A 14,831-nucleotide genomic window follows, 5' to 3' on the forward strand; every position below is an offset into this window, starting at 1 on the left:
TGCAACTTGCAAAGGGCAGCAGTGTTTTGGTTCACGTATTGTCTTGGATGGGGTGAATATGTGAATGGAACTGAATTGCTCTCCCACATCTAGTGGCCAGGTGACCTGTGGGCCAGCTAATTCTCCTGTCTTTGTAGGTACCAACTGTTACTGGGTAATCTCAAGGTCCCTCCTGCTCTCACTTCTTACAGTTTCTTATCTTTATTTTATTTCTTATTTTATTTATATCCCACCCTTCCTCCCAGCAGGAGTCCAGGGCAGCATCTTTAAACTGGGCTTTAGGTAGAGAATGCCTTCAGAGGATTGTCATCTACAGTAGGGCCCTGCTGTATGTCGGAATTTTGCTCTCTATTGAGATGCGTAGCAAAGTTGCGTATGCGCTGTGGAACGGAGAGTATTGAGCGAGCTTAGTGTGTGTGTATGAATCTTTGCTAAGATTCTACCTTCCCTGCAAATTAGTCAGACAGAGACTTTAAGCTTTAAAATAAGAAACAACTACTTTATTCTGGAAGTACATGCTTGATAGAGTCCTATATCTAGCTTAACTGGTCTATGCTGGAGAAACGAGCACTGGTCCCAGTACTCACCCTCATCCTGGTTGAGAGACGAGACAAAGAGAAGATGTCTGCTCCCTCTCTCTCTCGAGAGAAAACTGAGAGAGGCGGGAAGGAACTGGGATTATGGGTATAGCCTTAACCAGCAAGAGGTCTAGCTCTCTCTAGCTACCCTTAATAACCCCATGCAGCCTCAACCCACCAAGCTGGAGTTGAACCTCATACATTCCAACACTTTACAGTGCTTCGCTTTACAGCGAATCGCTAATGAGGTGGCTTTCAATTAGGGAAAGTCCCTGCATTAAGGCGCTTGTTCCGTTTTTACGACTTTTTTTTCCGTCGTGCGCCGTTTTGACGTCATTTTTGCGCGATGCGTCCCATTATCGTCAATGGCTTTCGCTTTACGGCAATTTCCGCTTTACAGCGGGGGTCCGGAACAGAACCCGCCGTATGAGCAGGGCCCTACTGTATAGGACACACAACACCCCTGCACAGAGCTGGTTTTTGTTGGACAGCAAAACAGAACCCTCTAAACATTGCTCCTACAAGGAGCAAGCTGAAACCGAGCCCTTATATAGTAGCGGCAGCAGCACCAGCACCAGGTGCAGCCTAGTTGTTAACACCACCTGCGCTGCAAGATGTTTGTCTGCTTAAAGGGGCCCAGACCACTCCAGGCCTCTCCTTCTGCAACAGTGCAGGAGAGCCTCAGGTATTCCTGGGTCTCCTGAAGTGGAGTCTTCTGCGTCAGAGGACAGCAGTACCACATCCTTGGGTGGGGGGTATACCACGGCCTCTGCAGGCTCATGTAAGAGAGCTTCAGGGGCTGGTCCATCATGCCCTTCTCTGCTGCTTCAGAGTCCTCGCCCTCCTTCCCTGAAGATGAGGAGTCCGATCCCAGGGTCATGACAGTTTTAGGAACGTAGGAAGCTGCTTTATCTTAGATTAGGCCATTTGCTCATACAGCCTGTATTGCCTGCTCTGACTGGCAGTGGCTCTCCAGGGTTCAACGGGAGCCAGTCACTTTGTAGGGTACAGCTCTCCTTGAGAAGGGCCTTTTCCATCAGTTCCTCCCTGATCCTCTATACCAGGTGTATAAAGGTAAAGGTGTCCCCGCACTTGTAGTGCGAGTCGTTTCCGACTCTTAGGGTGACGTCTTGCGACGTTTACAAGGCAGACCGTATATATGGAGTGGGATTGCCAGTTCCTTCCCCAGCCTTTCTTTACCCCCCAGCATATGCCGGGTACTCATTTTACCGACCACGGATGGATGGAAGGCTGAGTGGACCTCGACCCCTTTTACCGGAGATTCGACTTCCTCCTTCCGTTGGAATCGAACTCTGGCTGTGAGCAGAGTTTTCGGCTGCGTTACCACTGCTTACCACTCTGCGCCACGGAGGATCTTAATACCAGGTGTATAGATGTTGCTAAACTACAAATCCCGTCATCCCTGGCCATGCTAGCTGGGGCTGGCAAGAGCTGCAGTTCAGCAACCTTGGGAGGGCCAAATGTTCCCCACCTCTGTTCTATACAGGACTTCAACTGCGCCCTTTGGCATGCAGACCATGTCATCAGCTGCTGAGGTTTATGGTCCCTCCCCATCCTGGACGTGCAGACGGAGCTTGAGATGGGTTTTCCATGCTGAGTCAACATGATGGTCAATGTTGCCATCAAGCCGACGCCTCCATCAGTGAGGATTATGAAACCCTTTCTTGGTACTGCCAAAGACGTTGCAAAGAAGGTGAGTTTTGTTTTTCCTCCCAGAGTCAATGTTGACTTTGAGGCTGACTTAAATCTTATAAATAAAGGGATTCTTGTTCGTGCATACTTGGAAATACCCTTTTGTAGTCCCAGAAGGAAGCCTAGACTTAGAAGACATGAGGCAAATTGCTGTGGTTAAAACCAGAGGTGTAGTGGCAAATCCAGAAGTGCAGGGTCCCTTCATGTTAGCCACAGCCATGCCCCGCCCTCTTTTTTGCTGCTGAGATTAACAATGAGATCATTGTTAATGCCTTCTCCCGCGATGACAGACATCCCTAGGAGCCAATAGGCATGAAAGGGGAGAGGGTTAGCTACTGATAAGAGTCTTCTCAGTGGCTGACTCACCTTCTTTCACTCTGATTGGCTCCAATCAGCAGGAAAGGACAAGGAAGTGTGTTAGAAGATTCTTGTCAGTAGCTAACACACTCCCTTTTCATGCTGATTGGCTTATATTTATTTATTTATTTATGTATATATGTATTGATTGTATTTGTAAACCGCCCCATAGCCGAAGCTCTCTGGGCGGTTTACAGCAACTAAAAACATCAAAAACAAACATACAAATTTAAAACACATCTCTTAAAAACAATTTAAAACACAGTTTAAAAAATTTAAAACAATTTAAAAAACACATGCCAAAATGCCTGGGAGAAAAGAATGCTGGAGACATGGCATCCCTGCTGGGACCCTGCTCCCAAAAAAGTAAGGGGTCTAAGACCCCCTGAGACCCCAGATGGCTACACCTCTGGTTAAAACAGGAGATGGCTAGAGGAATAAGCAGCTTCTTATGAGGTGTGCTTGGCGCCGACGTTGTTATCTTTTTGGCGCCAAGTTAAAACCTTCCTCTTTTCTCAGGCATTTTAGTCTATTTTAGTCTTTTAAATATGTTTAACTGATTTTAGATTTGTGGATGCCTACATACATGTTCCTTGCACCGAATTATTGGATTTTATTGTGTATATTTATATTCCTCTGTTGTACACCGCCCAGAGAGCTATGCTAGTCGGGCGGTATAGAAATTCAACAAATAAATAAATAAATAAAATTCTGTTAGCCAGCTGATGTCCAATAATATTATTTCTGGTGATAAATCGCTGTGCATTTGGAATATTATTTTTTTCCTCCAAACTAAGGATGGGGGAGAGATTAGATTTACTTTGCATTTAAAGGTAGACCTACTTAATTTGCAATTTCTGAAAGAACACACAGCTGTCCTTCAAAATTCATACTTCTCTGAATTTTGCAAGGCAATTCTCCAGCCATGGAATGTTTACAAAAATGCATATGCGAGGGTTAAAATGGGCTTAAGAATGCACATATTAGTGCAAATAACATACAAAAATATTAGGGAACGTTGCAAAAATGTGTATATTAGAAAAAATGCATTTAAAAGGTTAGGAGAAATTTGCACTAAGATGATGATGAATTTTCATGACGACTGAGCAAAAATTGCAAACTAACCTGCAAACGTGGAGAGCCAAACTTAAGATTGGAAAAAATGGGTCAACTCTGAGTAGAGCCTAGATACAACCCTCTGTCTATCACAAAAGGCAATGATTCCACTGCCAACAAGTTGCATGGCGGATGGTGAACGGGCAGGATTGCCAGAGCTCCATCTAGTGACTCTAGACAAGTTAATGGAGGTTGTTGGTCGATGGCTACTAGTCATGATGGAACCTCCATGTTCAAGGGGCAGGGTAGCACAGTGAATACCAGAACCGGAGGAGGGGGGGGGCGGGAGAGGAGGGTCGTTCCTTTCCTTGCCTGCTTGTGGGCTTAGCAGAGGCATCAGGCTAGTCAGCACTGAACTAGATTGATCTTTCCTCTGATGCAGTGGAAAACTTCTCATGTATTTGAAATGTATACGATTGAAATGAATTCTTTGTTTGGATTGTGATACTGTGGTTGAGTGGGCACTGGACAGTTATTATGATGTTATATTGATATGCATTTTTTCTTACGGTGTTCCCAGCCACTTTGAGCACATTTGTGCAGAAAAGCGGCATACAAATTGAATAAAAGAGATAGGCCCCCACTGGCCCTGCTCTGTACCTTCCTTGAATGCTTTTCTTGTCCGCAGCAGGTCCTTCAGCGATGATTTCTGATCAGCGGCCGTTGCTTTCTCACTATCAACGGCAACTAGCCTTGCCTCGATGGCTGTGTTCTAACCTCCGCTGTCGGAGGCAGTGAATTCCCATTGCTGGGAATCACCAGTGGGAAGAGCGAGTGTGCAGTTATGCTCGCACAGAGCTTGGGAAAGTTACTTTTTTTGAACTACAACTCCCATCAGCCCAATCCAGTAGCCATGCTGGGTGGGGCTGATGGCAGTTGTAGTTCAAAAAAGTAACTTTCCCAAGCTCTGCGTGGGCTTCCCATTGGGCTTCCCATCCCTCTGCATGGGCTTCCCATCTGGTTGGCCTGATGCTGGGCTGGACTGATGGGCCCTTGGCCTGATCCGGAATGCCCCTCTGATGCTCTTATGAGAATCCGTCTTGCTTGGGAGGGTGTGTAGAAACCTCTGACTTTTTGTGTGGCTGGTATGTAGCCTACTGTGGAATCGTGACAGTCATTTCCATTGCTCCACACACTTTTTTCTGACCCCATCCACATCTGGCTCTCCCTCCATCATCACCACCACCCGCATGCGACCCCCTCCTGAAGGTTGCTCCAGAGAGAATGCAGCCCTCGGGGTCAAAAAAGCTTTCCCACCCCTGAAAGATCTCTAGAGCAAGCTGCACGTTTCTCTTTTCAAATCTTCTGCTCAAACGGTTCATTGCTCCCGAACCACCTTACCTGGGGAGCCAGTTTGACAATCCCGCTATTCCCAGCTGAGAATTTGCAAATATTTCCGCTTCCATCAGCTGTGAAATCGAATCAGTGGGTTCTTATCCCTCGCGTCATTTGATTCAAGGGTGGTTCTTTTTTTGAGATGAGTTTGTTTTCCAAGGGAGGTGAACGAGTGGAGAACAAGCGTCTTCAATGTGGTGCCCTGCAGATGTTGTACTATAACAAACGCCCCTCAACCTGAGCATTGGTTGGCCAGTGGTTGGAGAAGGCTGGTGCAGAGCTTCAGGCTCACCTGCGTGGTGTTGGGTGTTCAGTTGTGACCTAGAGTCCTTCCCCCGAGCCAGGCACCTTTGGCCCTCCAGATGTTTGTAGTTCAAACTCCCATCAGCCCCAGCAAGCACGGCTAAGGCTGACAGGTAGTGTAGCTCAGCGATATCAGGAGGGCCCAAGGTTCCCCATGGCTGCCCTCCATTGCCCAAGTCACAGTAGACAATATTTATTTATTTATTAGATTTATATCCCGCCCTTTCTCCCAGTAGGAGCCCAGGGCGGCGATACTTGGCAAGATGGATGAAGGGTCTGACAGGGTCTGATATGGCAGCTCCTTAACAACTGCGCCACACTTGAAAGCTTTGTGCCAAAAGATCTCATATTCTGTGTAATTGAGAAGTTGGAATCATCCAGCAGGTGTTGTCCCAATTTCCGAAAACCTTGGGATCCCCAAAAAACAACGGCATCTTTTCCTCCACCACCCTTTTGCAGGGTGAAAGCCCAAATTGTCAGTGAGCAGCTTTTGCTTGCCTCTGGGCATGTGCAGAGAGTCTCCAGGGAGGAAAGTGGAGTCAAAGGTGAAGAGGTGAGCAGATGACTTGACCGTCTGAAGAAGTCGGTCCTCTCAAGTAGCAGCCAACACACACCCAGTTTGCAGACAAAGCACTTGTGAGGCAAGCTTAACTTTGACACAGACAGATCGAGCCGGGCCTGGTCACATGAAAGAACCTTCCTCAATTTTTTTTAGCACGTCTATAATCAGATAAGAAGCAGCTTGGAGATTGCCGTGCTGACGCAGGAAGCAGAGAGGAGTGTAAACCACTTTGACACTGGAATCTTTCAGGAATCGCATCCCACGCGACACAAGCCTCCTCAGAGCTTGATTTCAATTCAGAGGCTTTTCTCCTCCAGGGCCTGCCAGCATCTACAATGAGGTAGTTCAGTGGTTAGAGCATCTGCCTTTCACGCAGAAGGTCCCAGATGCAATCCCTGGAAGAAAACCTTGCCTGCAACCCTGCAGAGACGGTGACAGTCAGGGTAGCAGCAACACACTCCCTGTTCTGCCGGTCCCAGTGCATCTCCACCTCTCTCCGCTGAAAACAGGGGCACACGACCCTAGTCAAACCTCACCCTTTTTTTTTTACTGCAAAACCTGGCGGGAGCAGCTCGAGTGCATTTTTTAACATTTCAGCTTCAAAGAGATTTTACAACTGAGCAACAGGTCAACCCCCATCAGGTGCGGCTAACGGAAACACTTTGATCTGGTGACATGTGGGTTTAAAGCCTCGGTGTAGATGATACAAAGCTAGAGGGTTCATTGGTCTGACTCGGTATCAAGCAGCTTCCTATGTGAAGAAATCTGTGAAGAAAGAACTAGGAATTTCAGGAGAGGGAACAGCAGTATTTATAGCTTCCCTCGCCTCTTCTCCAAGCGAAACTTCTCCAGGCCTTTCCCCAGAGAATTTGTTTTCCACGCCACCGGCCTTCTTTGCAACTGAGGATTGCACCATGTATCTGATGGACTCTGGTCCATGAAAGTTAATACCAGTCGCTGCGATTCGTTTGTCTTTAAGGGACTACAGGACCAGTGGTGGGCTGGTCCCCATTTGGACTGGTAGGGCGGAAGAGCAGGGTGCCCAACGGTAGGTGGAGCCACAGCCAATGGGAGGCGGAGCCAAGTGATTCTGGTTTTGTCCCCACCCTCCTCCCTGCTGAGTTCTACAAGGGGCAACGTTGAGACTGAGGGGGAAGCTGACAGGCAGGGCCACCCCCTGGAAAGGTCGAAGCAAGAAGGAAGGCAGGAGATGGCTGGCTGAGGGCAAACTTGAGCCTGGTGGGACAGCGCCCCATGCACCCTACTGGGACAGCCTCCACCGTACTGTCTGTTGTTGTTTTCTGACTTTTTCTGACTTTGTTTTTATGTAAGGTTTTTGTCTTGATAAGAGAAAGAGGCTTGGACATAGTTGACAGGGACGTAAGAAGAGCCCCGCTGGATCAGGCCAAAGGGCAGTCTAGGCCAGCATCAGATTCTTGTAGGGGCCAACCATGGTGGAGTTTGGTCCTTTCAATTAAATTGTTGTAATGTGCCCTGGGACCTCATGGTGAAGGATATGTGGGAAGAAGAAGAAGAAGAAGACAATGCTGAGTGTAGGCCCGTCCAGACTGGTGTGTTTTTGCAGGTGCATTCTGCAACATGCCATTGATGTGATGATAATGCATTGCTGATGGATTTATACTAGAGCATCATTCCACTATATTACTTCTGCAATGCTTCCCCAGCACTATTGCCATCTGCAGGGCTGGCACCAGAGGGCGACCTGGTTGGGCCCTGGCTGAGGGCCCCTGCGGCCTAGAGGGGCCTCTGAAGTGCCTCTCCTTAGGGTGGGAGAGTGGTGTTCCCATTCCGTGATCCGCAGCAGCATCGGGTCCTGCAACCCGTCCCTGCTGCAGATTGTGGAGAGGGATCTCCCAGGCACCCTCCCAATACAGGCAGCGTGGGCTTCAATAAGCCTGCCTGCATGCCGCACCTACCTCTCCCGTTCAGTGTGAATGCCGTGTGTGCTGTGCGCGCATGTCTGCCATCACTGAAGATGGCGGCAGGGGATTCTCTAAGGGGCTGTTGTCTCTGCCGCCATCTTGGTTGATGGCAGGCATGTGCACGCATTCACACGACCCGAGAGGTAGGTGGGGTGCACAGGCGGGCTTAGTTGCCCTGCACCACCTGTATCGGGAGACTGTTGAGGTACGGCACCGTGGGCCCAGAGCAGGCTGCTGCCCAAGGGCCCAGTCATGCCTGGCGACAGCCCTGGTCATCTGGAAGGGCATTCGTGTGCACAACAAAAGTGGGACAATCCCCCCCCCGGTCAATGTGTGGTATGAACAGCTACAGGATTTCTGCCACAAAATTGGGAATATTCACCCTAAAACTTCTACAGGAGCAAACAGCATTGAGAGTAGGATCACGAGCACAGATCTTCATGAATGCTGAATACAAAGGACATCTGGAATGGCCCTGTGCCAAGAAACTACAAAAAAAGACGTGGTGACTGACAGGCAGCTGACAGACAATCTGAGTCTACGCCGTCTCGCAGCCAAAGATAATTTTGCCTCTGTGTTCCAGACCGGAGCAACTGGTGATTGGCCAGATATGATGAAACTGGGTCAAGAAGTAGATGGAGCTTTGATGCCAAGAGATGTGGACTGTGGGGGCTTTTGACAACTTCAGATTCTAGCGGTGGGTTGGTGCCCTTCGGGACTGGTGGGGCAGAAGCCAGGGAGGTCAAGAGGAGGTGGAGCCAGATTTGGGCGAATGGGACACTGCCCCACTTTAGACAGCCCCCACCTGCTTGCCTTTCTGCTTCCAGCCAGCCCAGGGGCCAGCTCTGCCTGTCAGCTTCCTCCTCCTTCGTCTCAGTGTTGCCCCTTGCAGGACTCAGTGGGGAGGAAGATGGGAACCAAAGCTAGCATTAGTTGGCTCTGCTTGTGATTGGCTCTGGCTCCACCTACTGTTGGGCTCCCTGCCTTCCGCCCCACCAGTCCCGAAGGGCACCAGCCACTACTAGTTTAAACTTTGTGTTGCATGTAGGGCTTGCTTTGCTATATGGTCCCAATGGGCACCAGCCACCACTGATTTGCAATTAAAACACACACACACCCCAAAAGAATTTGTAATGGTCATTCTAGGACTTTTTTGGGACACACACACCGAGATACACTTTTTTAAATGTAACATTTTTAAATTGTTTTATATTTTAACTGGTGCCTTCATCTGGCGTGCGGTGTAGAGAATGTGTGTTGTGGGTTGGTTATATACATTTAGTTAGTAAAAAAATAATAACAAATGCTTTGAAACATTTTTTTTAATCTGAGAACTGAGTCAGAAAATTTGGGAAAAGTGGAAAGCCAGTGGGTTAACTGAGTTCTAATCTGCACATTAGCACACGTGGTGTGGATCAGATCAGTTTGTACTGGAATTTGCAAGGATGCAATTCTTGAAGAATCCCTCCCTAATAGTTTTAATGGCTGCATGCTGCCCCCACCCCCTAACATGAACCACATGACTTACGCCCGTGTGTAAGATTGCGATCCAATTCAGGAACGTAGGAAGCTGCCCTATTGTGAGTCAGACCATTTGCTTATCTAGCTCAGTACTGTCTACACTGACTGGCAGTGGCTCTCTAAGATTTCGAGCAAGTTTTTTTCCAGCTGCAACTGGAGATGCTGGGGATTGAAACTGGAACCTTCTGCATGCAAAGCAGGTGCTTTGCCACTGAGCTACGGCCCTTTCCTTAAAAATAGAACAAGATTCCAGTCCTCAAGGTTCTGAATTAAAGGGTGATTTAATAGGAACATAGGAAGCAGCCATAAACAGAATCAATCCATTGGTCTACCTAATACAGTGTTATCTGCATAGGCTGGCAGCAGCTCTCCAGGTTCCAGAAAGGCGTCTCTCCCAATCCCACCTGGAGGAGGGAAATTTGATTCAGTATGCTCTTAAACCCAAATCTCTCAAATTCGCACTTTCCAAAGCCACATGAGAACTGAAACACAGCTCTCCTTCGAAATGCACGCATCTCCAAATTTTGTGATGCATTTCTCCAACCAAATAATGTTGACAAAATGCATATTGTATGGGAAATGTGCATAAAAATAAATATATTAATGAAAACAACATACAGGAATGCATTATTTGGAGAGGGATTGTTTGCAAAAAGTGTATGTTGGTCAAAACCGCATACAAAAATGTGTGTCAGGACAAATTCGCACTAAAATGCTGAAGAATTTTCATGAGGATTTTAAAAAAAATGACAAATTGCTGCAGAAATGTGGAGAGCTGAATTTAAAGTTGGAAAAATGAGAAAGGAAGTGAGCTGAAATTGACAGATCGGTCCAGGGGATGTCAGGGGTTGCAACTGGGCCCTTCTGCATGCAAAGCAACTACTCTGTCACTGAGTTACAGCCCTTCCCATAAGTTTGCTCTGAAAACAGTCGTTTCCAGGCTTCGCTTTCTCTTCTGTTTTCCTCTCCCAAGTCTTACATCAATGAATGAATCTTTATTTTGAATCTTTATTTTTACCCTGCCCTTTTCCCAAAACTGGAACTCAGGGCGGCTTACAAATAAAAACTACACAAGGTAAAAAACATACAAAAATATACAATTAAAATAGAATTAAACTATTCGTGACATTAAAACCATGAAACATACACTTAAGATACTAAGACAATTTAAAACATTAAGAATAGGACCATAGAACAATACAACAGACCTTATGAGGCCCTATCTTAAACATCTTCTAGTCCAAAAGCCTGTCGGAATAAAAAAGTCTTTGCCTGTCGACCGAAGGATAGCAAGGAAGGGGCCATTCGTGCTTTCCTAGGAAGAGAGTTCCAGAACCTGGGGGCAGCCACCAAGAAGGCCCTATCTCGCGTCCCCACCAATCGCGCTTGTGAAGGTGTTGGGACTCAGAGAAGGGCCTCTCCTGAGGATCTCAATGCCCGGGCAGGCTCATATGGGGAGATACGGTCTGACAAATAGCCTGGACCTGGGGCGTATAGAGCTTTATAGGTCAAATCCAGCACTTTGAATTGTGACCGGAAACAAACTGGCAGCCAGTGGAGCTGTCGTAACAAGGGGGTTGTATAGTCCTTGTAACCAGCCCCAGTTAGCACTCTGGCTGCAGCTCTTTGTACCAGTTTAACTTTCCAAACAGTCTTCAAAGGCAGCCCCACATAGAGCACATTACAGTAATCTAAACAGGATGTAACTAAGGCATGCATCACTGTAGTCAAATCAGGCGTCTCCGGGAACGGGCGCAGCTGGCGCACCAGTCTTAGCTGGGCAAAAGCACTCCTGGCCACTGCAGAGACCTGAGCCTCCAAGTTCAAAGCTGAGTCTAGGAGCACACCCAAACTGCAAACCTGTGTCTTCAGGGGGAGTGTAACCCCATCCAGCACAGGCTCAGTCCCTATTCCGTGATTTGCCTTTCGACTAACTAGGAGCACCTCTGTCTTGTCTGGATTTAATTTCAATTTGTTCGCCCTCATCCAGTCCATCACTGATGCCAGGCACTGGTTCAGGACCAGGACAGCTTCTTTGGCTTTAGATGGAAAGGAGAAATAGAGTTGGGTGTCATCCGCATACTGAGGACACCGAACTCCAAACCCCCGGACAACCTTACCCAGTGGTTTCATGTAGATGTTAAATAACATGGGGGACAAAACTGAGCCCTGAGGGACCCCATATGTCAACGGCCAAGGAGTCAAACAGGAATCCCCAGCACCACCTTCTGGGTTCGTCCCTCCAGGAAGGAGCCGAGCCACCGCAACACAGTGCCCCCAACTCCGATCCCGGCAAGGCGGCCCAGAAGGATACCTTGGTCGATGGTATCGAAAGCCGCTGAGAGGTCCAGTAGAACCAACAGGGACACACTCCCCCTGTCCAGCTCTCTGAGTAAGTCATCCACCAAGGCGACCAAAGCCGTCTCTGTCCCATAGCTGGGCCTGAAACCAGACTGAAATGGGTCACGATAATCCGTCAAGCCATCACTGGAAGCTTCCTCCCTAAGACGTGTGGTGTGGGTACCTCTTGCTTTTCTTTTTTTGCAGGAAAAAAAATGTACCAACTCATCTCCACCTATGATGACATTCTGGACAACTGGGAGGTCTGCCGCGTGACTTCTGAGCAAGCCTTGTCAAAGCACCTGAAAAGCAAAGCGAAAGCTGGATTTCTGGAAAGGCTTCTGGAATTTTGGAATCTTCTCAGACCCTGCGTGCATCTTCACCCACTCATTTCCCCTGGCATACGTGCCAGCAGCCAGGGCACCACTCAGCATTTCAGCCCGAGCTAATAATTTATCACTTGTGATGACAACAGGGCCGGCCTTTGCCAGCAACATGTGCAAAAGGCATTTGAGGGACTGTGTAGCAAAGTGAGCCCCACATACAACATGAAGCTGCTCCTTCACCCTTTAAGTCAGCAGTGGCTGATGCCCACAGGGACTAGTAGGGCGGAAGGAAGGGTGCCCTGCAGTAGTTGGACGCCACAGCCAATGACAGGCAGAGCTAACTAATTCTACTTTTGCCCAGGGATGTAGTCGTCCAGGGTCTCGGGGGGGTCTTAGAACCTTTACTTTTGGGGGGCAGGGTCCCAGTGGGGTCCCTTTGTCTCCAGCATCCTATGAGACAATCAGCATGAAAGGGGAGCATGTTAGCCACTGAGAAGAGTCTTCTAACATGCTTTCTTGTCCTTTCCTGCTGATTGCAGCCAATCAGAATGAAAGGAGGTGAATCAGCCACTGAGAAGAAGAGTCTTCTCAGCAGCTAACACTCTCCTCTTTCATGCTGATTGGCTGCTAGGGATGTCTATTGTGGGAGAAGGCATTCACAAGGATCTCATTCTCTGCCCCACAGCAAAAAGGGGGAGAATGGATGTGACTCTCAGGAAGGGACCCTGCGCTTCTGAATTTGCCACTACACTACTGCTCATTCCTGACTTTCAGGAGCATTTTAAAACATTCCTGCTTACTTAGGCATTTGATGGCTGAAAGATACTATTCCGCACAACCCTGAGATCACTGTTTTGAGGTATTTCAAGAATGTTTTTAAAAATTATTATTATTATTATTATTATTATTATTATTATTTAGTGTTTGCAGCCCTGGACACTTCAGGAGGTAGATCAGGGTAAAAATTGATAATAAATAATAATATCTGACTAGCCACAGTGCTGGTGGACCACATGTACCATTGGTTGGATCTGTCAGGGCTCACCTTACATTTTTATATTATCCAAGATGGCATTGTCCTAGAAGAGGGGTAGTCAACCTGTCGCTCTCCAGATATTGCTGGACTACAGCCCCCATGCTCCCTCACTCTTGGGCCTTGCTAGCAAGGACTGATGCGAGCTGGAGGCTGACAATATCTGAAGGGCCACAGGTTCATCGTCCCGGCCCTAGAGCAACCTCTCTAAGGATTCTGTTTGCAGTGCCCATGCCTAGTGCTTCTCAGTCCCATCACTGCTATTGATCTGAGACCAAGTGGAACTTGTTACCCAGTGCAACCAGTTTTAGGGGAAGGAAATTTGTCCAGAATTTCCCATCGGCTGAACTGGACCTCCAAAGTTGCTCTGAAAACCAGGGCTCCAAGCTTGCCTTGTGATCGCCGTGGCCTTGTGAGACCGAGTATATCATTACTTGCGGAACTTGTGTCCTTGTTTTGTGTTCAACAAATTTTCTGTTTTGTTTCTGAGATATTTGCCGGAGGGACACGAGCGCATACAGCTTTAGGTTAAAGTAGATGAATGGGCTCTGTGGCCCTAGCGCAACAAATCCACTTTTTGAAAAAGAACTGGACTTTTTGCCGTTTGAAAAGTGACAAGGAAATGCATTAAAAGTGCAGGATGAACAAATGACTAATGGGAAGATGCATAGACACCCTTCAAGCAAATCAGGACAAATGCTCAATAAAGATAAGTTGTAGGCCTCCACATTGGGATGAGGTAGAAATTCAATTCAATTTCCACTTAAAGGCAAGCCTACCTAATTTACACAAACCGAAACAAAGCTATCATTCAAAATTCACCATTCTCTGGATTTTGCAGCGCAGTTCTCCAGCCAAGCAATGCATACAAAAATGCACATACTTGGGTAAAGTGTGCATAAAAATGCATATATGAGTGAAAATAACATACAAAACTGCATTATATTAGGGATAAAATGTGTGTATTAGGCAAAACTGCATACAAAAATGTGTGTGTTAGGAGAAATTTGTACTAAAATGATGACAAGGCCTTTTTTTTTTAAGCAAAGTGATATGCAAATGTGGTGAACTGAACCTTAGATTGGAAACATGGGAAACTGAAACCAAAATGGCCAGATTTGCCCCTTCCTGCCTCCGCACAAGCGTTGCACAAACAAATCAGGTCATCTGAAGGGGGCCTAAGTTAACTTTGGCAATACAAGTGATGTCCTGTATCCTTTTAAAGCCCTCCGAATAAATGGTGGATTTATAACCCTCTGCCAATTGGTCTGTTAAATTGTACAATCATAGAGTTGGGAGGGGCCTATAAGACCATCGAGTTCAATCCCCTGCTCAATGCAGGAATCCAAATTAAAGCATCCCCAACAAGTGGCTGTCCATCTGCCTCTTGAAGGCCTCCAGTGTTGGAGAGCCCGCCACCTCCCTAGGTCCTTGGCTTTGTTGTTGTACTGCTCTAACAGTTAGGAATTTTTTCCTGATGTTCAGCCAAAATCTGGCTTCCTGCAACTTGAACCCATCATTCGGTGTCCTGCACTTTGGGACGATCGAGAAGAGATCCCGGCCCTCCTCTATGTGACAACCTTTCATGTACTTGAAGAGTGCTATCCTATCTCCCCTCAGTCTTCTCTTCTCCAGGCTAAACATGCCCAGTTCTTTCAGTCTCTCCTCATAGGGCTTTGTTTCCAGTCCCCTGATCATCCTTGT

The sequence above is a fragment of the Rhineura floridana genome, chromosome 21, assembly GCF_030035675.1.
Source record: "Rhineura floridana isolate rRhiFlo1 chromosome 21, rRhiFlo1.hap2, whole genome shotgun sequence".
Taxonomy (NCBI): Eukaryota; Metazoa; Chordata; class Lepidosauria; order Squamata; family Rhineuridae; genus Rhineura; species Rhineura floridana.